The following is a 27,689-nucleotide window of genomic DNA, read 5'->3' on the forward strand; positions in this document are numbered from 1 at the left end:
AATTTAATTGGTTGCTACATCATCCCAGCCGTGTATTCTAGAATTTGGCATCGCCATTGGAGCCAGCTATGCACATGTGCTAGGTCAGAGTCGGCATGATACTGAAATACGTGAAGTCGGCCACCAAATATTACAGGACATTGGGAATCGCGAAAAAGCTGAACTTCTACACAAGTGCAGGCCCATAGGTTCGGATTCAATGCTTCGATCGGTGGTAGTTCTTGCGACTTGCACAGTAACTGATTAAAATAGACGGGTCATGCCTTAATATAGTCGAAATTTCTATATCTCGTGAAACCTGTCCTGGCCCGGTTTAGATTACTTGTGAAAATAAAGAAAGCCGAGGCGCAAGAGATCTCAGGCACTACACTGACCCGGGCTACCAGCTCATTCTGGTGAAAATTATGTGTAGAGGCATTGTGGCAACGTACATTCCTTAACATTAACGAATACATTGTTTAACACCATTTAGTCGTAAGGCAGTAAGATGGCAGCTGCACAGAGAGAGGTCATTTTCAATTCATCTACAGTTCTTCTAAAGAAATCACATTCTACCTGTCCTTTTACAGACACTTGAAGTTGCTTTGACTGTGAACATGGACTCACCGGTGAATTACACTCAATGCTTGAAAGATTACAAATTCTGGACCCGATATCGAAATGTGTTTGTTTCCGAGAACCGTACTATCTATGCATCGGTGCACACGGTAAGCGTACAGCGGATTGTGAGTAGCCGACTAAAAATGTGTTTCCCCAATCGCTGAATTTCAAAAAAAAAAAGCGTGATGATTGTGGCCTCTGAAATGTGTCAGCATGCTTGAACGGCGCATTTTTATTTTTTTGCATTTCTTCTTCACCTTTTTCTTTTTCGTCGAAAGCCCGAACAAATGTAACCCTGAGATACAGGGTATTGAAAGATAAAGTATCAGCGATTCTAATAAAAACCTATACTCCCTGTGCAAAGAGTCCTTGAACAAGTGCTTTATGCTACTTTAGCGGACACAACTATTGCGAACAATTCAAGAAAACAGCTCAATATTCGTTTTTGAGGTCCTAGTGTACGTTTCCATTAGAAACTTGGAGACGATTGTATTGCAAGACAACTACATCTTTTTTATTCTTCTAGAGCCCTTGTGTTCCAATGTATTCTTCATGAAATTTGACCCTCAATACGCTAATTTCTTGCATTCCGAGGCAATGGTCTCGACACAAGGACGGACCCCCGCTGCCCCATGCGACGCAGAGTAGTGCGGGAGAAAATCTAAAGGCCGTCTTGATTTTCTCGATCACGGCAGAAGCGCAGCTGATACCAAATCCTCCCACCTTCTGGGCTGGGGTGCTTTAATAATAAAAAAAATTCCCAGCCTGTAGTGGCAAGACAAGTCCCAGGTCGACCTTGGCTGAGTTTGTAGGTCCCATTTATGGAACCAGGCGTTTTCTTTTTCTTTTTACCTTGAGTAGTAGAGCTATCGCTATAAAATATTTATTACAAAACTTTAGCCGTATAGAAAAGCGGACCTGCCGAAGTCAGACGAGGGCTTGAAGGGCCATTCCCAGCAGCTTGAGACATGCAATAATCATCCCAGCTTTGCGATGATTCAAGGAGAACATCACTACAGGCTAATTATTAAAAAGGAGCTGAATGTAGTATTCACGAATACGCTTGGGGGCCGTACCTGTTGCACACACGAAAAACGGCAAGACGCTTACTTGGATAGAGCTTTTGGTCAGGCCTATAAGCAAGGCAAAATACGTTTTGTCCAAATGTAATCTAATGAAATTGTTCACTCAATGAGCTACCTCACGTAAGAAGTCCGTCTTTGTATCGCGAGTGCCGCTGTCGGTATTATTCCTCGCTGCACAAAACCCTCTTATGGTCCACGAACCTCTAAGTGTCACTCGCTGTTAATATTGCCAACAACATTTTGTGCTTTTGAGCGCGTACACGTGTTTAAACGTGAGTTTGTGCCTGTGTATCAGTGTCAAGCCATTGCAGGCAAACGTGGCAACTCACCTCTTAGAAAAAAGGTGATTCGCCACTTTCTCAAATTGATTAAACGAAGTAAACGTTTCGGTTGGAAAACAAAAACAGTGAGTCCAAATAGAATGGCCGCAAGTAAAAACGAGACGGGAAGGGCATCCGTGACGAATGATTTCATGGGTTCTGCTGCTCCGGTCAGAAAATCATGGCATACGCTCTGGCCAAAAGAACTAATTCGAAACCAATTTGGCGGTGCGATAGGAGGAGTGCCTTAAGAGGTATGTTAGAAAGAAACCGACGAGTGGTCGTTAATTTGGTGTTCAGCAGCGCGAAGTCACGGCGCACAGCAAGAACAGAAATCGAGGACCTGCAACTAACGTTTATTGCGTGCAGCACACGGAATAAAGAGGGTGCCCCAGGTAACGTTAGCCGAGCTAAGTAGAGAAGCTCTTAAAAATAAAATCTAGAATATACGACGACGCAACCAATGGTATTCGGTCAGCAGTGACATACCACATCAGGAGCACTTCTTTCTTAATAGAACTATGTATAATTAGATGAGAATAATTACCGAATTTTTAATTACTGAATTGAGGACTCGAGTTTTGAGAGAAAATTAATAATTGTGTCTTAAAAGAGCCGATTTTATTATATTCAGTGTGCTATGTCTCCCGTGAATATCTTTTCATCGTTAAAAGAAAGCGCGCGAAATATGAAAATAGCCGCATGATTACGCTTCTGCACGGCGCGACACCAGCGGTCCCAGGCGTTAACTCATGAGTTGAAGTGAAAGTGACAATTAGATACACTTGATGAAGACAGCGCAAAGGCGAGCACCAATTTTATCCTCTGAGGAAGCATTCAAGATTACCGCTAGGCATGACTTCTGATTAAACCAATGCCGTAGGATGGGTCACTAGTTTTACTAGTCAACGGTGGTATGATGAACAGCAATGATCGAAACGGTAACAAAATAAGACAGCAAAGGAGACACAAAGTGCTAACTAGGGAAAGCTGCTAGCTGCTGCTGTTTCTTAAAGCCGCCCTTTACGCAATGTCTTACGCCAAAAAAATAAAGCTGTGCATGAGAATGGCAGAATCGCTTTCCAGTCCGTGCGACATCGAATGACACAAAGAGCGTGTTGGCAATCGTGAGGTTAACACGTTTTATCAATTTTACAGCATAAACTGTCATGGGCTCATTCCAATTGCCGTTTCGGTTCGCGATGGTGCCGCCGCCGGCGGTGTAATCCGCCGTAACCGCTATCACCGGAAATGCGAAAAAAGTTCCCGATTCCCGCTGGCGCCGAAACCTCGCCCGCTGCGTGGGAGCCAGATACTCCACCACTGAACCACGCAAGCGGTTGCTATCGGGCAGCGGAAAAATGCCCTAAAACGCTACCAAGCGCGCAGGGGCAGACGACCCGAGCCTCTGCCATACTAGTATGGTGGCGCCATCTTGGTAAGGCGCCTGCAAACGCAGCGTGTGCAGGCGCAGACGACGAGATGCGATTGAGACGAGGCGAGCAATCAACGCGATCCCGAGCTTCCCGAGCTGCCGTGCCTCCGCCAGCATGGCGGCGCCATCTAGTTAAGGTGCCTGCAAACGCAGTGTGCCCGACATGTAAATTGCAGTTCTAAGGCTTGATCGAGCTCAGCAGACTGCTGTGCAGAGAGTATTACAAGCCACAGCTCGTGTCGACGCCGGGCGGACAGTTCAAATCATTCACGTCAAAACGAGGCGAACAGACTGCCGCGAAAACCTTGTTGTGCGTGGTGCCCAAATTGGAGCTACTCTTGAGCCGCTCCACCAACTTACGCTGTGACTCTGCTGCGTGTGCCGCGAAGGCCTGTGACATTTTTTTTTGTTCTATTCTTCTTCTCTGGAGCATCCATTCGTACAGCTAAAGTTATTCTTGTAAATGACACTCGAGGGCCGCTTTCTCTCCCTCTCGGCGACTGCATAGTGAACAATGAAATAATTCAGTATTTACTTGCGCCGGCAACACTAATCAGCCGGGACACACGAAAACTCCATCGTGGTACATCGCTATTGTATTTATAAAGTCTTAGCAACATATACAAGAAGTGATGGATATTGGAGATATCACGAAATTGAGGAAAGAGAGAATCCCGTGTGCTCAAGCAAATCTATAGCGTCCCTCTGCCGCTTCTTTAGGAAAAGCTTTTATAACTGAGAGTCATGCTAGTGGTTCGATCAAATAACGCACCATGTTTTCTAGCAGTAAAAAAATGCTAAGCAAAGCATAAGCAACCCAATAAAGACCACCCCTGCCTCTTTTCTGACGTGAATAGGAATAGCATTGTGCTAAGATATTCGTGGTGCCACTGACTAGCGTTCAAGTAGGTTTCTTTATCATGTCAGAAAGTTGGTAAGGGATTGCTTTCGCCATTGTTTTGCAATATCAATGTCTGTATTTAACTAACACAATTGCAAGAAAACTTGTATTACATCCGTAAATTCTTGCCATTTCTTAGTGTATTTGATGACTCAGTGGTGATAATGTTAGTGTTCATATTAAGCGTACCGGTGTTAATCTCCGTCAAAATGCTTTTTTTTAGATTCACGACATGTACTCTCCGGACATTTATTTCCAAGGACCTACACTTGCCTCCAAATTAAGCAAGTACAGTCAAACTTTGAAACTTTCAAAAGATGATGAGAATCAAACGTGCATCAGCTACTTTACCGGAAGGTAAGGAATGCTGCCCACAACGTGCGGCAGATAATTGTGTAGCGGAACTGAACGACGACTGAAAAAAATTCAGAGCCCTTCCACTACTGTAAAGATAGAGGCCAGCGAAGCTGTGACTATGGTGGGTCTGCTGTAGTGACCATTGCCCCCACGATGAGAATGGGCGTATCGTCGTTGGGCATCACCCAACCGAACGTTTCTATCATGAACGTTTCGATGTCTTTCGTAGGAGTTGCAGGGGAAACGTACACGGTCGTGATCACCATACCGTCAAAACCTTTGATTAAAGGCGGCTACGCCAATCGCCGCGCGCACAAAAGCGCTAACACACTCACGTGGTTGCCAGGGTGACCTACGTCACGGAATGAATAGGCAAACCTAAGATCCAGTGAACACCACGCTATAAGGCATACTTTTTTACAATCCTGAGTTTGAAAACGCCGCCAACCCGGCATTTTCATACGACTCCACGAGGTGGCGCGACCTGTCTGAAATGGTTGTACACTACACTTTCGTTTTTTAGGGACGCAATATCCTGGAAAATAGCCTACAAGAGCTTCACTGTAAAAGATGATGCATTGAAAATGTTGGTATACCTGCCACGACGCCAGAGTTATGGCATTCTTCTGAACACAATTTTGCGCTTCAGATTTACTATGCGGACCAGCTTTAATGGGGCCGGAATGCAAAATCGCTCCTGTACTTTGATTTAGGCACGCGGTAGTGCGCCGTATGTGGTAACAACTACTCCGACTCCTCCTCTACGGCGTCTCTTATAGCCACAGTGTCGATCTGTAATGTTAAACCTCTGCTGTACCAGCATGCACATATCGCAGTAAATGAATTCAGAGCTGGAGGAACGACTGAAGCCTGTTCTTGTTTTTTGTAATTTCCAACGTTTTAAACGAAATGGCTGCTTCATATTGATGTTGCGGACTTCCGAAATTACTTCCGGAACAAAGCTTAAGCCAAATACCGTATTATTATGGTAAATTCGACTGATCTCTTTCGAGCGCTCTAAAGTGCTCTCACGGTGCGATTTACTTTTGACAGTGTAATCGAGAGCTTGGAACATATTGCCCTGGTTAATAGAAACCACCGTGCTTAAGCTCACAGCGCTCAGAGCAACTGTCCCCTTCGAGCTGGGAGCGTGCCTGAGATCCGACTGAAACTCAAACACGTGGCTAGTCTGATTGTTCTGGAGCAGCTAGCACGTTCGGCTGGGGCCAGCTTTATCGGACAACAACCTTGAGAGGGCTTTGCATAGCTGCAACGCGAGTAGTAGCGCTGTAGGAACCTGTCGATATTGCTGTCGAATGTACCATTAGTTAATCATTGTGTTTCCACTTTGTGACGTACTGCGTTTTCGTGGCGGGTGCGAGCGGTAGCATGTGGAAGTTATTCAAACTTAGACGGCCTTATAAGTGTGTCATTCTGCTCAGTCAGCGGTTAATTTGTTCGAATCTGCGATGTCTGCTAGGTAACAATTTATTCAATGCAACAAGTTATTGTTGCATTGAATCACCCACCCATGCCAACCCGCTTATTAGCATTTGTTTATTTTATTTGTGAGCAGATAGTTTTTGGTCGAGAGTGCAGGCATTGGGAGGAATCGTTGTAGCCTTCGGAGTTTGTAGCCTCTGCAGGTTGTAACCTGCTATGCTAAGAATTTTTTTAGAAGCACCATTTGAAGCGGGAGATAAGGTACTAAGACAACCAGTAGGCAAGCTCCTTCAAGTAACCAAAGACTTAAGAAACGACAAAGCATGAAAGTGTCTAACTCAAGCGATCAGATAGAATTTGTTTAGCTGTTAAAGCACGAAAGCGCTATTGAGGAAGCAGTAAAACATGGTTGCAGCTTGAAATCGGTGAGAAGAAAACTTCCCATTGGACCGGGCAAGATGTATGCAGTGAAAGATGAGCAGGGTGAGGGAGTCAGCAATTTCGATTATACAGTAAAAGCAGCAGAATATTTCTACACTAACCTTGTACAGTATACCAGAGCAGCCATACAACCTTCAGTGGAAGTAGTGATCAACAGGATACAATGTCGCCTTCTATAACTAGCCATGAAGATAGAAAGGCCTTGAAACGCATGTTCGGAGAAAAAGTGGCCGGAGAACATGGAATAGCAGTCCATATAACCAAAGATGGAAGAGGTATTAAGTTTCAAAAGCTTCCGCCCTTTATACGCAATGCCTGACGATGTCAAGGCTACCAGAGCTCAAAGGATGCCAACATCATACTAACCCACAAGTAGGGAGGCGTTAACCCTTCAACTGGAAGTTCAACAATATTGTTGTCCTAACAAAAGCATCTGCAACAACTATACAAATGTAAATATTAGTCTGTTCCTTTCAATTTACCTTTATTTATGTACCTGCTCAACAGTGGTATTCAATAAAATATCAAGCGCGAGCAGCAGCAGATGTGTTGGTCACAAAAGCTGAGGCTTCGTCATTATCTTCTTAGCGCACGTGGGGGTCATATTCTCGCCGCAATTTTTTTTTTCCTTTTTTAAGCAAGCTCTTATTTCTTAACTTCGTAAAGGCACATCTCAAGAACACACAGTAACCTTTCCATTGCAACTGCCAGAGACCAGTTTTGAACCATACACTTGCCCGTCACCACCTGCTGAACAATAATTTTAGGATAGGATAGGAATAAACTTTATATGTCCAACGGTTATGGCTGTTGGTGCCCGGGGCTAGGCTGCCAGGGGTCCATCGCCGGAGCAAAATCTTCCGCGATCCTCGGCAATACCCCTGGCCCGATGGGCGGCCCACTCCTGGTCCTCGGATGCCTCGCTGGGCAGGGCGGCTTGCCATCTCTCAGCGAGGCGCCCGCCTTCACAGGGTCCTGCTGTTGTCTTCTGCCTTCCTCGTGGTGCTTCTTGCTCATGGCGTTGACATCAGCCCGTTCGTGCTCGCACCAGGGGCAGCGGGGCGATGGGTGCTGCGCGGGCCACAGGCGGTGCAGGTGGTAGAGGTTGGTGAAAGTGCCTGTCTGCAACCGCCTCAGGTCGACTGCCTGGGACCTGTCCAGCCGCCCGTGGGGTTGTGGATATTTCTTACGTTCTTTCTTGTAGTGACCAAGAACCTCTCGGTACGAGACCGGAAACTCCTCGACATCGCGGTTGGCATCCCCGTGGCCCCCAGCTCCGTCCGCGCGATTTGGGTTGTGTTGGTAACTCCTCCGTTGGGGTCCCGCACAACAACGGCAGCGGCTGCCCTCTGCGGGATCGCGTCGCGGCGGGTAAGCTGCCTCGCTCGTTGTGGTTGGGCGGGATGCCGGGGACGGGATGCCGGAGACTTCGTGTCCGGCACGATTACGAACAAGGTCCTCAAATGGTTCCCCGCGCACGTCGGGGAGCTTGGCACCACGAAAAACAACAGCCGCGACAACAACGACAACAACAATACAAACGGCCGAAGACACATCGGCATCCCGCCCAATAATTTTGACCTATTGTATCTCGCGGAGTTTTTAGAGAAACCGTTTAATATATCAATTGGCATGTATTTAAGCAAAGTAAAGAATAACTAAAGCAATAAAACCATTCTAGGTAAAGTCTTTCTTATCTTGCCAGTTAAAGGGTTCCAAAAATGAATAATTATGGGACCATTACCTTGCTTCCAATATTGTATAGTATATTCACCAAGATAATTTCCAACACAATCGGGGCCACACTTGCCTTCAATCCACCAAGAAAACAAGCTGGCTTTTGGAAGTGTATACTCTACAACGGATCACGTCCATGTCATCGATTAGGTAAATGAGAAATCTGAGTACAATCAACCTCTCTATATGGCTTTCATAGATTATGAAAAAGCACTTGATTCAGTAGAGATACCAGCAGTCATAGAAGTATTGCGTAATGAGAGAGTACAGGAGGCATATATGAATATCTTTGAAAATATCTACAAATATTCCAGAGCTACCTTCCTTCTGCACAAGAAAAGTAGAAAATTGCCTATCAAGAAAGGAGTCAGCACTGCATGCTGTAGAGGACGGTAACTCTGCATGCACTGCATGCTGAGAATAAGTATTCAAGCGATTAGACTAGGAAGGCTTATCAGTGAGGATCAACGCCGAATATATCAGCAACCTTTGGTTTGCAGATGGAATTGTCCTGTTCAGGGAATTGTCCTCTTCATGAATTGCCCCAAATGATTCGGGACCCTAATCGACAAAGTGTAAGAGTAGGGTTGAAGTTTAATAGGCAGAAGGCAAAGGTTATGTTCAGTATCCTGGCAAGGCAACAAGAAATTATGATCGGCAATCAGCTTCTGGAGTCTGTGCAGGATTACGTTTATCCAAATCAATTACAGTGTACTCGGATCATGTAAAGGAAATATACAGAACAAAAATGGGTTGAAGTGCATGCGGCAAAACATCCTCTAATTCTGACTGGTGTTGGGTTCATATCGCAATAGGCTACACGTGTCGCAGTTGTCAAGTTGCAGTGATAAATGAATGGTCGCCACTGCGCATGTGTAACCTGGAGCTACTTGTATATATGGGTGTGTGCCCTACGTTACTGTGTTCTTTGTGCTGTTTTGTGGCTGCCCGTCTCATGCCTGAATAAAGGATTCGAAAAGCATGCCACGGCTCTGAAGTTACATGACTGGCGACGAGGATGGGATCCAGGCAGCCGGAAAAACAGCAGCGGTTCAGGGTGCCATGCTCGGAAAGCTTCCAGAGTTTGATCCGGACGGTGACAACTGCGATGTTTTCTTCGAGCGGTTCGAGTGTTTTGTCGCTGCTAACGACATCGCAGAGGATAAGAAGTTGCAAGTGCTACTGACGTCAATCGGGGAGAAGGCATACGTCACGCTCAGGAGCCTTCTTCTGCCGAAAACGCCTACCAAGGAGACGTATGACGCGGTCATCGCAACGTTGAAAAAGCACTACACCCCGAAGTGCTCCGTGGTTACGGAAAGATACCGTCTTAGCCAAAGCAAGCAAGAACCGCACGAAAGCATAGGGGACTTCATAGTAGGACTCGAGCAACTGGCTGCAACGTGTGAGTACGGCACATTTCTTGAGCAAGCCCTGCGGGATTGTGTTCCGACAGCATACGCTGTAGGCTTCTTCGGTACAACGAGCACGCAGCCGCTCGCCGGTGGAGCGCACCGGCGGATAAATGCACGCAAGGTGTGCACATGCGCGGCCTCCCTAGCGAGCTAGTTTCGCTCCCTAGTGCATCTCGATTGGCGTTGTCTTGCACCAAATGGGTAGCGCTAGGTGCCCTTTAGCATTATGACAAGATGGGCTGGACGGACCAGGCCCTGTATCGTACTGTGCACCTCAATTCGATTCCTTGCGGCGTGTTCTCGTCATTATCTGCATTCATTCTGGGATACTACTTGAGGTTGAAGCGGCAAGGGCACAAGGTCATCCCTGCCTTCTTTTCAACCATGTCTGTCTGTTCTACGAAGTATTAGTTTCTACTTAGTTATCTTTCAATCCATGGTACTACTAGCTCGGTAATAAGAGTTCAATTTGGACTATTACACGACCGCTCCCTTACAGGTGTGTCGGTGATCGCGGTAATAAAACAGTTCACGAAATGAAATAACGCGCCATGTTCGTCAAGTCCAATTTCATGCAGACGAAGTGACTGCATGAGTACTATAATCGTAATTATTCGGGATTAACGCCCCAAAACCACGAAATTGAGAGATGCCGTAGTGAAGGGCTATGGAAATTTCGACCACCTGGGCTCATTGACGTGCACCTAAATCTCAGCACACGGCGCTCGGGCATTTAGGCCTCCATCAAAAAGATGCTATCTTAAGCTCTACACGACTCCACAATCTTTGATTTGCGCATCACATTAGGACGTCTGCGCATATTTGTGCACCAATCAATTACGGAATCTGTCTGTTTGGTAGCGAGTATTCTTACATTTTGATCCCATGTCTTTATTTGTTGGCGCAGACAGCTATTTTCTTTTGCTCGGCGGTAGACTACAATTTGCTCGGCGGTAGACTACAACGCTAAGAAAGGAGGCTGTGCGAGTGGAATGTAAAATAAACAGAATTAAATATCAGGAAGAACATTGGGTTTATTTTCCCATAAAAAACAAAAGAATCGAAAGAATCGATTGTTATTCTCAGCTTTAATATCGCGTGTATCCGCCGTCCACGCGAACTGCAGCTTGTAGCCGGCGTGGCATAGACTCGTAGAGCGCTTCTACGAAGTCCTTCTCACTAAGGCGCTTCCACTCTCGGGTTATGGTGAGCCAGAGCTCGTCAGCACTGGCACTTACCAGATTCATGCGGGACAAACTTTCCTTCATTGCGCCCCACACATTCTCTATCGGATTCAAGTCTGCACCTTTCGGAGGCCAGTCAAGGACACAAACGGCACGCTCTTGAAGCAGATTTTGCACAGCTCTGGCAGTGTGCACCGGGCTCCGGTCATGCTGGAAGAAGTAGCAGCCATCTTTAAATGGCCCGTCCAGAGCGTATGGCACCAGGTGGTAGTCCAGAATTTCACAGGAGGCGTCAGCTGTGAACGATGGGGACAGCCGGACTAGCGGACCGAGGCCCTCTTTGCTGATTGCTCCCCACACGTTGACAGCACAGCGGCCGCTACTGTAGGTCTCAGAAACATACCCGGGTTCGTACCTACACGATGAGAAAAAATAAATATTGGTCTTTCTAGATGAAACCCTTTTGCGCACCGGAAGATTTGGTGTGGCAAAGATCAAAAAGAAAATAAAATACCTGCAGTTGTATGGTCTCCATACGCGGCGCTCTTGATCCCACCGCGACGTAAATGTCGATTCATCCGAGAATATCACTTGCGTCCATTCTTCTCTAGTCCAGTGCTCATATGCCCTGGCAAATTGGAGGCGTTGGGCTTTTTGTCGATCTGTCAGGTGTGACTTTTGCGCCGCGACAAATCCACGAAGACCAGCTTCTCGCATGCGCCTTCTGATTGTCTCCTCACTGTCTTGCAGGTTCAGTGCTGCCTTAATCTGGCCGGCGCTCTGCAAAGGATCGGCGACTGCTGCAGCAACAATGAGAAGGTCGCATTCTTCCGACGTGCATCTGTGTCTTCCGGATCGTGGTGCATCTGACAGTCGGCCGTCTTCATCCCTGTATGGCTGGATAATGCGGTTGACCGCGCTTAAAGACTTCCCTGTGAGGTGGCATATCTCGCGCTGAGATTTCTCTTGTAACCAAAGCTTAGTTATTCTTCTCCGCACATCGATCGGCACTCTTTTCGGCATGCTGCCTCGATAGGAACAAAAAGGTGAACTTCGTGTCACTGGCATGGTTCAAATATATTCGTATCTCTTTATCAATCTGGCCACCGATATGCTCACGGTTTCGTCAGATGAAACCACCGTCCTTTGCGAGCGTTAGTCACAGTCGCCTACGGGAAATAATGTGATCATACGATAAATAGGAAGCAAAGTAGCAAAAGAAAAAAGTCATCCAAGCACACGAACACGCACGCACGACGGCTTCTGCTCCAACGCGCGTGCATCCGCACACGCGGCTTGTCACAGACACCACCCACCCAGCGCCCCTTATCAAAACGCTAAGGGACACATAGGGCACCGTTTTGTAGCAACACAACGCGAATCTAGGTGCAATACGGAGCAACGTTTGCTTGCTAGGGAGACCGCGCACGCGCAGACCATGGTACTACTTTTCTGCGCGCATACTCCGCCGGCACGCTGCTGCGTGTCCGGCGTTCCGAATTATTCTGAGAGCGCCAGTACGTGAAGAAAGCACAGCTAACTGATAAGTACCGCGAGGTATTTCAACCAGGATACGGGGCCATTAAAGGGTTTCACGCTAGTATTGTGCTTAAGAAAGGCGCTAGTCCCATTTTTTTTCTTTTTCTTTTTGTAAAGCGAGACATGTGCCATACGCGTTACGCGAGCAAGTAGAACAAGAGCTGCTTAATATGGAGAAGGCAGGCATTGTGCACCGCGTGAGGCACAGTGCTTGGACCACCCCGCTGGTGATAGTGCCGAAAAAGAAAAGCAACCGTCGTGCATATGGAAGCTGCACTACGCTGCACACGCTAGCACAACGCGAAAGACGAAGCACGTAACTGACCACTAATACAACGCGCAAGACAAAGCACGTAACTGAATCGTCACCGAGTCAAATCAGCGCGTACAGCGCGTCGTAATTGCAGCCTCCGCGATCAACTTCAGAAACATTTTCAGAGCTAATTGCGGAGGCCACGCTCCGCTGTGCTGAGTACGGTGAACGCCACCTAGGTGGCGTTGGTAGTGCTTCTTGATGCCAGCGTCCCTTCGAATGCTGGCATCGAGGCGTCGTAGTGCTGAGACCACCGAAGCGTTCACTGTCGGTGCGCGTTAGTGTCATAATGCAGTACTTCTCTTTTCTGCTCGTAGGCGGCGGCACCGCCCCGAGCAAGAGCGCGGGTACACGGAGGAGTGTTAGATATATAAGGCGCGTCTGTGTAGCTCTCTGCAAATGCGTTTGTGGCGCAATGGGTTAAACGCTCGGCGATTGAATAATGGGATTCGACTGTGCGGGGATTACCGGGTCGCAACACTACAATTGCTGGTAGGTACAGCGTTTGACCACTGGCGCCACGCTGCGCCGCTCGCGCGTACCGCGTTTCTAGGTGGTTTCTGTCGCCGAGGGCGCTCGAACGCAATCATATGGTTCGCATGAATGCAACCCTTGGAAGCGTGGCAGAAGAAGCCGCTTCGAACGGCCGTGTTCAAAATGTGCTCTGCTGGTAACAGCGCATCGGCCCTAGGCCGAGGATCTCTTGCACCGTCTACCGTTACCGGTAATTACAAGATCGTTCTTCCTCGTTTGCCATCGGGAAACACCGTTCTCAACTCAGTGTTCCTACACGCGGACCTCGCTGGTCGGCCGTACCGCGCCCCGGATTTTCGTGATGCCCTGCTCTCGGTGCTCGATACCAAGGACATTCTCGGAGCAGGCCAGTATCAGATGAGCCATCTGTGGCTCGTCACCTGTGCCAACAGCCTTTCCAAGCAGAAGCTCGTCGATAAAGGTGAGCTACTAGTCAAAGGACTCAAGTGCCTTGTCATCGACCCAGAAAGCCGGAACATCAAAATGAAGCTTCTGTGGCTACCTCCTCACCTAGAACAGAAACGTATCGTTGAAGCGTTGGAACCATATGGCATGGTGCAATCCATAACCAGAGAAATGTGGCGTTGCGAAGGCATGGAGAGTTGGCAGATGACGAATCGTGATGTAGAATTCACGCTCAAAGAAGGCCTCTCTACCAGTTCCCTCCCTCATCTTCTGACGATCTTCGGACATCAATGCTTACTTTTGATTCCCGGACGACCTCCCTTGTGCCTTCGATGCAACAGAGTAGGGCACATAAGAAGACAGTGCAAAACACCACGCTGCGCGAAGTGCCACCGTTATGGTCATAACGCAGAGGCATGCGTTGGCACGTATGCTGACAAGCTTCGTGGAAGTAAACCGGTGGACGATGACACCATCGTTAACCACCTCATGGATGTAAGTGAGGTCGTAGATGCCTCTGGCGAAGCGCCTGCTGAAGACCACCGGGCTGAAGAAGTGCAAATATCGACAGCTGCGGACACAGCTACAGCGAAGGTTACTGAAGAACAAACAGTGACTAACCGTGAAAAGGACCCTTGTGCAACGTGGACCGAATCACCACCTTTTCGGGACCAGCTTCATCCTGCCGAGGATACTGAAATGACTGAGACATCAAAGAAGCGTCCAGCGCCGGCAGATGATTTGGAGTGCTCTGGGAAAGAGCCAAAGGTCGCCGCGGCTAAGGCGAAGAAACCCCTTCATGGAGTCCCTGTGAGTGCAGATGCCGCTGCAGTTCAAGAAGTTGCTGCAGCTGCGACACCTCAAAGGGATGGGACAGGCAGAACAAAGGTAGCAGCGCTACGTGTAGGCGCTGCGCCTCAGTAGTGGAATCATGGCGGGCGCCCTTCCCTTAACGTTTGGAACACTGAATGTCCGTGGCTTACGTAGTAAGCGACGGCAGGGTCAGTTATTACACTTGTTGCGTAGCCGAGCGTTAGATGTTATTGCAATTCAGGAAACAAAAATTGAATCCGATGACGACACAGCGGTTGCTGTAGCTCCATTTCTTTCGGAGTATGAAGTATGTGTCAGCCACGCGATTGGTGTCTCTGGAGGATGTATGATATTTGTGAGAAAAACGCGGCAATGCAACGCGTTGGGACTGTGCACTGAAAGGGAAGGGCGCCTTGTATGATGTGATGTCAATATGGATAGTCATGTTTGGAGGTTTCTTTGCGTGTATGCGCCACGTAAGGCACGCGACCGGGAGGACTACTTTCTCTCATTGACCCAGCACTTACGCAATGACCGTGTATTAGTTGTCTTAGGTGACTTTAATTGTGTGTGTAGTGGTCAGGATCGGTCGTCTACAAGGCAACGCCATGATACCAGCGCTGACGTTTTGAATGCCATGACATGTGACTACCAGCTTGTTGATGTAGGGGATCATGAAAAGGTCCCTTTTCGCTACACACATTTTCAAGGTACATCTCATGCAAGGCTTGATCGAATTTATGTATCTTTACCTATCCTCCCTAGACTATACGGCTACAGTGTGCACCCTGTGTTCTTCAGTGATCATTGTTTGGTGTCGGTTTGTTTTGGCAACCGGCAGTGTCAAAGTTCGCGAATGAACTGGGATTTATGGAAAATTAACAATCAGCTACTCTTACATAAGCCTTTTCTCAAGCGCGTCCCGGAAATTCTTATTGACGTTTCAAGTCGTAATTCTTTATCTGTCTTTGCGCAATAGGAGATATTCAAGCAAGAAGTTAAAATGATAGCCATTGAAGAAGCTTCCATATTGTCTTTTCAGAAAAAAGGAAAATATAAAGAGTTGTGCAAGTTGCTAGATACGCTACACGAACTTGAATGCCTGCATCCTGGCAAGTACATTGAGGACATTTACAACGTTAAGGCACAAATGCAGACAATGGACACTGAGAGACACAGAGGTGCACTAGTTCGAGCGCGTATTCGTCGGTATTTGGAGCAACAGCCTTGTAGTCGTTCGCTTGGTGATGAGCGTCAGCATGCTCTGTCGAAGCAAGTTCTCGAGATAGAGTATACCGGAGTATACCGGAGACATAAATATCAAGGAAGTGGAAGCAACCATTGCTTCGCTAACTAAAGGCAAAACTCCTGGGCCTGATGGCTTGAGTGCGGAATTTTATCAATGTTTCTGCTCTATATTTGCTCCCTTTCTGCTTAAACTGTATGAAGAAGCTTACAGGATTGGGTACCTACCTGCCACGCTCTATCAAGGGCACACAGTACTTATTCCAAAAAGCAATGATGTAACAAAATTGCAGAAAGTCGAGGGGTATCGCCCCATATCACTTTGCAACGTGCATTACAAAATATTTGCTAAGATATTAGCTAGTCGTCTTCAAGAAGTAATTCGATCATTGGTGGGAGACCATCAAACATGTGGCATTAGAGAAAGATCAATTCAGACAAATATCCACGTTGCACGGTCTGTGCTAGAGTGTGTGACAGAAAGTGCGGGTCAGGTTGCAATAGTTCAGGTTGATTTGGCAAAAGCATTTGATAAAGTTAATCACTGCTTCTTGTTTAGTGTTTTAGAGCACATAAACATTGGATCTCTTCTTTTTAAAGGCATCTCCATGTGTTATGCTAATGGCACAACAAGGCTAATAGTTAATGGTTGTCTATCTGAATCTATCCACCTCAGGGCATCAGTAAGACAAGGTTGTCCCTTGTCACCTCTGTTATTCGCTTTGTACTTGGAACCGCTTTGTGCACGAATTTTGAAGGATCCTACCTTTCATGGGTTCAGATTGCTTATCCAATGAGATCCGGGTACTTGCCTATGCAGATGACATAGCCTTCTTCTGTGCTGACAAGAAAAGTGTGGAGACTGCCCTTGCCATAACGCAGCAGTTTTGCTCAGCTTCTGGAGCAACTGTGAACTTTGAGAAGAGTTCCGGATTTTGGTTCGGTCAATGGTGTACAATGCCAACTCGCTTCGCAGGTATTCAGTGGAGGCAAGACTTTAGGTACTTAGGTGTACCCCTCTCTCAATATCGCAATAGTAATCCTCACTGGTCAGCGGAAGTTGCAGAAGTACAACGTAAGGTTAACAACTGGCAGGGGCGGCAGTTGTCCATATTTAGCCGAGCTGAAGCTTGCAATCTGTTTCTAGCAGCTCGACTTATGTATATCCTGCAGGTATTACACTGCTCGCGACTTAGGTTGCAAGCTTTCCATCGTGTGTTTGCTACCTATGTATGGAGCTCACGTGTTGAGGCCATGCGGCGTGATAACCTTTTTCTTCCTCTTGAGAGTGGTGGTCTTGGCCTAGTTCACCTTTTTGTTAGGCAACTTGTCTCCCGGTTATTCTTCTTACGTGATGTAAACAGTCCTTTTCTAAGAGAGATGTTACAACTTCGATTAATGAATTACCTTCCAGAAATAGTTGTGTCGTCATCGGTCAATGATGCACCACCTGCTCCTTGGGGCTTCTTGAAAGAGGTTGTTGAAGGCTTTCACTTTCTTAAAGCTCGCTTTAGCTTGGATTATATTTTCACTGCATCCTGTAAAGAAATTTCTGCTGCCTTGATAGACACATTGTTTCCTGTTCCCCATTATCGTGCGCCTTATTTGGAATGTTGCTACTTAGATGTACTCAAGCGTGTCCGTCAAATGATCATTCCTCCAGGGATCAAAACTTTTTTCTTTAACTTACACTCGGCAACCCTTCCTGTCAAAACCTGGTTAGAAAAAAGGGGCTGTTTCGTACCGTGGTCTACAAACTGCCGTTTGTGTCCGCATGCTGAAACGATTGATCACTGTTTTGTCGATTGTAGGGATGCCGTGTTCTTCTGGGACATTCTCCAAAGAACACTTAAAAAAGATTTAGACATCACACCATACACAATTCGTTTTTTACCTTTTAAAGATTCCTGTGACCCATAGTACTTGGTCTACATAGTCTTTGGCGCAGTAGAATGTGTGACAGGCACGCTGAACCACCGCGAAGCACTCGGTCGTTTTTTCGGGAATCTGCTGCCTACGTCCGTAGTGTGTACGCTGCTCAAGAAACAGCGCCGGACTGGATGCCTTTATTGGACGCGTGCACATGCTTGCCTGACTTTTGAATATGTACCTGTAGCGCCTTGTTTCTTGTGTTGCTGAAGAGTCTGCTCCCATGTAATAAAGAAAAAAAAAAGTGGCTGTATGGCTGAGTGGCTACGGCGCTCGCTTTGGGGTCATGCGTACGCTGGTTCAAATCCCGCTTGCGCTGCAATTTTTTTTTCTTAAATCACGCTTTTCTTTTTTTTGCCAGCGTTGTCGTTTGATCCCCGGTGCCACGGCGGCAGCCGTGGTACCGGGCGCCGACGCGAAGCGGCGGTCGTTGGGGTGTTGCGGAGCGCAGCGTAGCAACACCCCAAATAAAAAAATACTGCTCCAGTCAGGTAGACTGCTCCCTCCCTGATAGTGAGATTATATTTGGATCATCAAAACAGTGATGCGTTTATAATACCACCGATCCCAACAGCAGGCTAGTCACCACCAGCCCAGCGTTTTTGCCGTCAACGCCTCCTCCGTTCCAACGGCGGCGGCTACAAACATGGTACGTGCGAGCGGCGCAGCGTGGCGCCAGCGGTCAAACGCTGTACCTACTAGCAATTGTAAATACGCTACCGGGTCACCGTCAATCCTTTCCTGGAAATTGACCATTACCCTCTACCGCTGCCTGAAGATATTTTCACCATGTTGCAAGGTGGAGCTGTGTTTTCTGTTCTTGACCTGAGTAAGGCGTATCTGCAACTGGAATTAGATCAGCACGCTCAGGAACTGCTCACCGTTAACACGCATATGGGCCTTTTCCGGTACAGGCGCCTACCATATGGTGTAGGCTGTGCACCAGCCGCATTTCAGCCGGTAATGGACCAAGTCCTGAGGGGCTGGCAAGGCACGGCTTGCTATCTTGACGATGTCTTCATAGCGGGAGTTAGCTACGAGCAGTGTCGGGAAAGAGTTGAACAAGTGCTCATGCGCCTAAGCCATTCTTCTTCTTTCTGGGGTTTTACGTGCCAAAACCAGTTCTGATTATGAGGCACGCCGTAGTGGAGGGCTCCGGAATAATTTCGACCACCTGGGGTTCTTTAACGTGCACTACATCGCAAGCACACGGGCGTTTTTGCATTTCGCCTCCATCGAAATGCGGCCGCCGGGGCCGGGATTCGATCCCGCGACCTCGGGCTCAGCAGCGCAACGCCTTAGCTGACTGAGCCACCCCGGCGGGTGCGCCTAAGCCAATACGGTATCAAAGTCAACGCGGAAAAGTGCAGCTTGTTTCAAAAAAGAGTAGCCTACTTGGGACACGAAGTTGATGGCAATGGGTTGCACCCTACCAGTGACAAGGTAAGGGCGATAAAGAATGCACCCAAGCCAGACAATGTCAAGCAACTAAAGGCGTTTTGGGGTCTGGTCAATTTCTACGCAAATTTTTTACAAAATTTAGCTACAGTACTGGAGCCTCTCCATGACTTGCTGCGCAAGGAAACCAAGTGGCACTGGTCCCGACTATGTGACGACGCTTTCAACAAGTGTAAAACGTTGTTGATGGATGAAAGTGTTGGAAATATATGATGTGGCAAAAGAAATTCAGCTCACGTGTGACGCTTCAGAGTATGGCTTAGGAGCCGTACTATCGCAAGTCGTGAATGGCCAAGAGAAGCCTATCGCTTTCGCCTCAAGGTCGCTGTCGGTGTCCGAGCGGATCTACGGACAAATAGAGAAAGAGGCACTGAGCATCGTCTTTGGAGTAAAAAAAAATCCACAAGTATCTGTATGGCAGGGCATTTAACGTTTTAACGGATCACCAGCCACTGACGGTTCTTTTCGACCCACACCGACATTGCGGTGCCGTGGCAACTGCCTGGGTGCACAGATGGCTGACAGTTCTAGCAGACTATCGTTACAAAATTACGCTTAAGCCAGGCACCGCCATCTCGCATGCTGGTGCTTTGTCACGGCTACCGTTGTCGGAAGTGGGGCATGAAGTGGACACAATTTGTTACTTTTCCACGTTGTCAGATTTGCCGCTGACCGCGAAAGACATAGAGCGTGCAACATGGTGTGACAGTTTGCTGCGAGTTGTGCGAAATAGGATATGGCAGGGTTGGCCAAAGACTGTCAGTGCGGAACTGCAACCGTTTTGGGTTCACCGTTTTGAGCTCACGGTGGACGAGGGCTGTATTGTTTGGAATAACAGGGTTGTGGTCCCTGAAAGCTTGAAGACGGTAGTACTAGCACTCTTGCACAAGCAGCATCTCGGGATCTCAAAAATGAAGGCTGTTGCACGGTCAATGGTCTGGTGGCCGGGTATCGACGATGCCCTTGAAAAGGCGGTGCGCAAATGCAGCATCTGTCAGGCAGTACTTCCTGCAACACAGCCAGTTCCTTTGTTTCCATGGAAAGTTTGTGAACACCCGTGGCAACGAGTCCACTTTGATTTTGTGGAAAAAGAATCGCAAATGTTTCTTATTGCGGTAGATGCTTTTTCCAAATTGGTAGAGGTTAAATGCATGCAGTCGACAACAGCTGCGAAAACAGTTGAGGCTGTGCGTTCCTGGTTTTCGTCGCACGGGTTGCCTGTGGAAGTGGCTACGGATAACGGGCCTCAGTTCCGCGCAGCGGAATTCATAACTTTTCTGAAAGCGAATGGCGTGAAACATACGCTCACCCCACCGTATCATCCGCAATCTAATGGAGCGCCCGAGCGAGCGGTGCAAACAACTAAGGCCCTCCTGAAGCAGTTAATGGATGACGAAAGGAAAGGTAGAAACAGGTCACTACAACATCGCCTAGATAATTTCTTGTTCTCGTATCGCGCAACACCACACACTTTCACTGGAAAATCACCAGCAGAATTGTTTCTGCGACGGAAACTGAGGACCCGCTTATCGCTACTACGACCAGATGTGAACGGCGTTTTGACTGACCAAGCAGAGAAAGTGAAAACATCCGCTGACAAGCGGCGCGCCGTGTTCCGTTCTTTTGCTGTGAATGAGTGCGTACTGATACGATCGGTTCGCGGAGAGACTGTAAAGTGGTTACCGGGTAGAGTGTTGCAGGTCAAATCAATACGCACATACTTAGTGTTGGCGGGAAATCGTGTACGATATGTGCATGCCGATCATTTGCGCGACTCCTGTCTGGAACGGGAGAAAGAGCCAGCTGTGGAATACGAGTTCGAGCTGCCACATGTGCCCGAAGAACGGGACCCAACTACTTCAGCGACGACGCTGCCACCGTCCACACAACAACAGTCTAACACGGAGTGTATGCCGCAACCGGACATGACTACGCTCCGAAGAAGCAACCGACAACGCCAGGCGCCTGATCGATGGGGCTATAGTAGCCGTACTTAAAGTTTGTCAGAAAGGGAGCGTTGTGTTCATATCGCGATAGGGTGCACTTGTCGCAGTTGTCAAGTTGCACTGATAAATGAATGGTCGCCACTGCGCATGTGTAACCGGGAGCTACTTGTATATATGGGCGTGTGCCCTACGTTACTGTGTTCTTTGTGCTGTTTTGTGGCTGCCCGTTGGCATGCCTGAACAAAGGATTCGAAAAGCATGCCCCGGCTCTGAAGTTACAACAACTGGGAGCTTACCACTGCCGTTGAAAAGAAATGTGTACAATCAATGCATTCTTCCGGCGCTAATTACAGGGCGAAAACATGGAGCTTAACCAAGATGCTCGAGAACAAGTTAAGCACCGCGCGAAGACCCATGGAACGAAAAATGTTAGGGGTAACATTAAGCGACAGGAGGACAGCGATGTGGATCCAAGAGCAAGCTGGGGTAGACGATATTCTAGTTGACATTTAGAGAAAAAATTGGAGCTGGGCAGGCCATGTAATGCACATGGTAGATAACCGGTCATCCATTATAGTTACAGAATGGGTCCCAAGGAAAGGGAAGTGCAGTCGAGGAATGGCAAAAAATTTGGTGGCGTGATAAAATTGGGAAATTTGCAGGCGCTGGCTGGAATCAGCCAATGCTGGGCAGGGGTAATTGGAGACCGCTGGGAGATGCCGTCGCCCTGCAGTGGACACAAAATTATGATGAATATCATGATGGTGATGTATGACACAGGTTATAACATCGTTTGATGAGAACAAGATAGTCGGCTTTATAAGTGACGGATTACGAGGCGTTGTACAAAACGCAAAATTCGCTTATACCGACCACTCTTTTGAAATATAAATTGAACAGGACATAGTTTGTTTGTTTTGTTCACCATCAAGCGTACTATTACAACTCATGCAATTGAGTTATCGGAAATTCTCTTTCACATTAACTTGTCCAAGTCATATGATGTTAGCGTAAAATTCCTAAAGGCGAAACGCAATTCACCTGTACTTTTTATCAATATCCTATCGCCCACCTCCGAACCTATTCGATGTAAGCATTGATTACGTGTCGTGCTGCGCTTACAGATAATCGCAACTTGAATACAGAAAGCGTCTCCACATACGACTTGTAAATCATTTATAATAAAGGAATCGATAATGGAACTAACTCATGTGGCCTACCCTAAAATGATCTGCGCTGTCTCGATCCCCACTTGAGGCTGTGCCTCGGCACTTAAAAATTATCATAGAAACGTTTGTGTAAAAACTGAAACGCTGCAAAACAAGAGAACCCAACTTATAAACGAGAAAACGATCGCCAGGTGGGGCTACTGCGCCTCCTGACAGCGCCCCCAATGTAGAAATGTCAAGCAGCGCGGTCGCGTCGTGGCGCAGTCTACGCTTTGTTTACACTGTTTCGCCCGCGCTATCCTTGGCTGCTCGTGCTCACGGCGCTCCGTTTTTGACAGCGGCAGATCGCCTGCTTTCGAAACAGCGATGCAAAGATTGCAGTGCGGTTTCAAGAAGGTTGCCGATGCCGACAGCTTTTTTTTTCATGGCGACAACCTCAAGAAAGCGGAGCGTCTGCTTCCACACTTGTACCAATGGAGTTGAACAAATTGTCACCGGTGATGTGACAGTGACAGCCAAGTGCGTGTCGTAGGTGTCCGACAAGATCGTATACGACGTTGAGTTAGAGGTATACACCGAGTTTAGTAATTTAGTCACTTTTCTTATTGCGATAGCAATTATATGGACACTTCAACCGGATTTCTGCCGTGGGCGTCGCCGTCATCGTCACCGTGAGGTTCCGTATAGATTCCAAGGGCGATAAAATCGTCGCCGCGCGCCGTATGCGCGAGTGAAAGCGCGCGGGGGGCACGCGCTATCACGGAGAGCCAACGCACGGCGAAAAGCAGACACGACCGTCGCGCGAAAGCCCCTGGGAGTATGGGGGGGGGAGGCGGGGCGACGTGTGCTAGGGCACCAAATGCGTATCGTGCAACCGAGCGCAAAGTGAACTGGCGACGCAATCTCTCACACAAAAGTAAAAAAAAGCGGTAGGCAGCGCGGCAGGGAGTGGGGGGGGGGGGGGGGGGGGGGGGGGAGCAGCTGCCACTCTGCCAATACGCTTGCACTGGCTGTGGTGTCTTATCTCCACACGGCTCTGACCTTTGTATGCGCTGTGCATTCGCCGCTCAGTTTCCGTTGAAGCGATAGCCCGCACGATTCTTCGCCCGCTGCAGCGGCTGCGCCAGCGTTTTGACAGTCGTTGTCTGCGGTCATTCCGTGTGATCTATTCATGTTTGCTTGTGCGCGATGACACCACGTTTGTCAATTCAGTTAGAAAGCGAATGTGTCCAAGTTTATGCAGCCGATAAAAGTACTATCCCTACTCCGAATAGCTCTCTACCAATTTGCTAATTGATGCTTCGCCTTTCGGACGAAACTGCGACTTTTTGCTCTATGATGCAGTCACAAAGCGGTGATGCGTGCTTGTAGGGATGTGCAGAGACGGTGACGATTGCCGTTGGTTTCGTTTGTATCTGGGCGCGCACACACGGCTGCTCTCATTTTGCCTCCCAGGTAGTGTCATCAGCACTGTGAGCATGGAAAGAACACAGACATTAGGCACCAATAAGCATGACACTGTATACGAACGAGAATTACCTTGGGACCAGCAGCACGAGCGCAAGCATTAGCGATACATGCCTCATCAAAGCAAATCTATAGTTTCTCGTCGGGCGAATGCCCCCGCCGCAGCTAAAGTAAGCTCGCACCGATGGCCGGCTACGCGAAACGAAGATTCTTGGCAGGAAGAGTGAAGCAGGAAGAACGTGCAAGGTGGCATTTATTTGAAAGCGTGCTTGGATACTGTGAACCTAGAAAGCATGGCCACAACCACTTGTTGACCGGAGATGAATCTCCAATCTGCGGGAAATGTAGTGAGAGGCTGGCCGTCATCCATGTCTTACTGGAGTGCGAGGAAACAGACGCTGAAAGGAAAAAGCACTTCCCTCTAGCTAACAGACATTTTCCTCTGCATCCAGCAATGTTTCTTGGTAAGGAACCACTGTTCAACACGAAAACAGTATTAGATTTTTTCAATGAAGTCCGCTTGCTACACGTTATCAGCCCCAAGAATACGTAGCCCGGCCTCTCTTTCGAAGCCGCTGTTGCGATGGTAGCGTTTAGTACAGCGCACGCCTCCAGGCCCTTACTCTCGAAGAGCCCTGATGAGGCAGTAGTGCTAGTGATAGCCATACATTTTAGAATATCACCTCCTCAAAGCATATCCTTTATTTCCGTTCAACATATCAGTGTACGCCTCATACATCACTGCCATAATTTTATTTAAACGTATATTTTACGCATTTTACAGCGAATGATTTTAGGCCACTTTACAGCCGCGTTACATATACCCCTTGACATTGACCACTACATTGAATACATCATGCCATTGTCTGGCGCTCTTTGGCCTTCTTTGGCCCTTGCGCCATTAAACCACATTAATCATCATCATCAGAAAGCATGGCCAAGCAACAAACATAACGCGCATGTCTCAGGCAGCTCCTTTCCGATATGCCGCTCACCGACGCACGCGATGACCGCAGCTTGCATTAAATACGGATTGCCAGCTCACAAAAGACAAGTAGCGCGCGGACAGTCTCGTTACCTGCACAGCTAGTAATTTAGGTTGCAGCGTTTGGAAAAGGGAAATAATTCTCGAGCTCATCCTTGCCGATCGCGAGTGAACGCATAGAATGAATGCATGAATGAATAAACCTTTATTTTAAACTGTGAGTAAGTTGGCAGTCGAGGTGGGAGGGTCCCTTATTCCAGGAACCCTCTGGCTTGGATCGCCCTCCGGGCCCGGGCGACGAGTTCGCGCTGGTCGACCAGGTCCGGCTTGGAGATCGCAGCCTCCCACGTCTCTGCGAGGAGGGTTGGGTCTGCGTCTGCTGCTATTGGTTGTGTCGTTGTAATGCGTGCTCGGGTGTGCTTGCATTGCAGTAGGAAGTGTGCCAAGGTGTCTGGCACGTTGCAGTGTGGACAGGTGTAGCTGTATATCGTCGGGTGGAAATGATGCAGTAAGCTTCCGTGGGTGAAGGTATTGCTCTGGAGTCGCCTGTAGTCGGTGCCTTCGTTTCTCGTTAGTTTTGGATGTGGTGGGGGTATACCCTGCGTCCAAGCCGATAGTGCTGCAGTAGCGCTTGATAAGTTAGCGGTATTGTTTCAGTTTCCTCCGCTGATTTGGGTGGGTGGGACATGTCGAAAATCTCGTGCGGGGAGGCCCGGTTGACGCTTGCGCGGGCCGCGGTGTGTGCCGCTTCATTCCCCTCGAGTCCCTCATGTCCCGGAACCCACATGATGCAGGTGTAGGGGGGAGGAGTGTCGCCACGTTTCAGTATGTTTATCGCTTTGACGGAGATCCTGCCCTTCATGTAGTTGCGTGCCGCTGTTTGAGAGTCGGTGAAGACCACTATGGCATCGTCGCTTATATGGGTGGCGAGTGCTATAGCGGCCTCCTCTGCTGTGTCCGCGTGTTTGGCGAGAATTGTAGCCAACGCCAGTGTCGTTTCCCCTGTAGTCTGTGACGCTGATGGCGAAAGCGTTTCGGCCCGGATACTTGGCTGCGTCCACGTAGCGCGCCTGCGGGTCGTTACGGTGCATGTGTCTGATGGCGTTTACCCTGGCGAGCCGTCTGCCTCGATGGTGTTCTGGATGCATGTTCCGAGGGATCTGATGAACTTGTAGGCAATCTCGGAGCTTCGACATGATCTTTTCCTTACGTTCGCCATCAAGTTCTAGGTTGGTTGCGTATCCTGTGCGTCGGAAGACTGCTCGGCCTGTGGTTGTGAGCTTGAGTCTCTCGATCTGGTTGATGAGGTGAGCTTCCGCAAGTTCTTCCCAGGAGTTGTGAACTCCCATGCGAAGCAATCGGTCAGTGGAGGCGGTTGTTGGCAGTCCTAGGGCGAGCTTCGTGGCCTTTCGTATTAGGAGGTTTAGCTTTTGTTTCTCGGCTGTCTTCAGGTTGAGGTAAGGAGTTCCGTATGTAATGCGGCTGTACAGGAGGGCTTGTACCATTCGCAAGGTGTCGTGCTCTTTGAGGCCATTGCGGCGATTTGCCACGCGTCGTATCAGATGAGTCAGCTGTGCCACAGTTTTCTGTAGTCTAGGGAGTGTGGCGGAGCCGGACCCGTCCTTGTGTATGTGGAGTCCGAGTATTCGAAGTGAGTCGACCTTCGTCCCTTAGGTATCGGGACTCCCTGAAGGACTTGTGGGTCCGGTGCCTCGTGGCTTGGGGGCCGGCCCCGGGTGCGTGCCGCGAGTACTAATAGCTCGGATTTATCCGGGGCACAGTGGAGGCCGCAGGTGTTCAGGTACCGTTCGATGTTGTTGACCGCCTCCTGAAGACGGTCCTCCTGTTCACCCGTGCTCGCGCCTCTCGTCCACAGTGTGATATCATCTGCATATAGAGCATGAAATATCCCTGGGATGGTGTCTAGGAGGCGGGGAAGTTTGAGGAGGGCCACGTTGAAGAGAAGTGGCGAGATTACCGAACCCTGCGGCGTACCCCTGTTAGGTAGCTGAAATGTCTTGCTCCGGAGATTGGCAATTCCCACCGTGGCCGTACGGTTGGTGAGGAAAGCGAGTATGTAGGCGTATGTTTTGGCACCGCAGCCGATATCTTCTAGGTTACGGAGAATGGCTTCATGGCTCACGTTATCGAAGGCGCCTTTACGTCTAGAGCTAGAATGAATGACTTGCTGTGTTTGCTCAAATGGTCAAGAATATCTTCCTTTAGCTGGAAGAGGACGTCCTGCGTGGAGAGCATCTGGCAGAAGCCGAACATGGTGTGTGGATAGCGATCCTTGTCTTCGAGATGTGTGGTGAGCCGCTCGTTGACCATGTGTTCAAATAGTTTCCCGGCGCAGGACGTAAGGGAGATGGGGCGAAGATTTGCGATGGAGATGGGTTTGTTCGGCTTGGGTACCATGGTCACCTCCGAGTGTTTCCAGGCTATTGGTAGCTCGCACTTAATCCAGCAGTCGTTATAGTACCGAAGGAGAGCCGCCAACGCCCGAGGGGGTAGCTGTCGAAGGTGCTTGTTGGTGACTGTGTCTTTGCCCAGGGCTCGTATTGTGTGTTAATCTAGAGAGGGCCGCCTGTAACTCTGCCTGTGTGAAAGGCCGATCTAGCTCTTCGTTGGACGCTCCTTCGTACTCCCTGGTGGTGGAAAGGTTCGTGGCAGTGGTGTGCGGGTTAGCTGAGCCGTGTAGCTTCGTCTGAAGTTCTTCGAGAAGCTGATCCTCTGTGCCGCCATAGTTGTGGATTAGCCGGTGAATTGTATGTCTTTGTTGGGTTTTGGTGTGGGTGTCGTCGACCAGTGCTCGAAGTATATGCCAAGTTTTCTTTGTGCTGAGCGTCCCTTGAAGTTGGTCGCAGAAGGATCGCCAGTTCTGGCTCGCTAGCTGTTCAGCGTACTCCTGTGCCTGCGTGCTTAATAGGGCAATTCGGCGCTGGAGATTGCGGTTGAGCTTTTGCCG

The 27,689-nt window shown here is 48.6% G+C and overlaps 2 protein-coding genes across 7 annotated transcripts in view; one reads left to right on the top strand and one right to left on the bottom strand.

Moving 5' to 3' along the window:
• LOC119448927 (cytochrome P450 3A8) overlaps positions 1 to 27,689 on the bottom strand; it is a 381,638-nt gene that overhangs the window by 164,757 nt on the left and 189,192 nt on the right. The gene's annotated exons all lie outside the window — the stretch shown is intronic.
• Positions 1 to 27,689, top strand: part of LOC119448925 (uncharacterized) — a 349,207-nt gene that overhangs the window by 64,742 nt on the left and 256,776 nt on the right. The gene's annotated exons all lie outside the window — the stretch shown is intronic.

Source organism: Dermacentor silvarum, chromosome 4 (genome assembly GCF_013339745.2).
Source record: "Dermacentor silvarum isolate Dsil-2018 chromosome 4, BIME_Dsil_1.4, whole genome shotgun sequence".
NCBI classification, from domain to species: Eukaryota; Metazoa; Arthropoda; class Arachnida; order Ixodida; family Ixodidae; genus Dermacentor; species Dermacentor silvarum.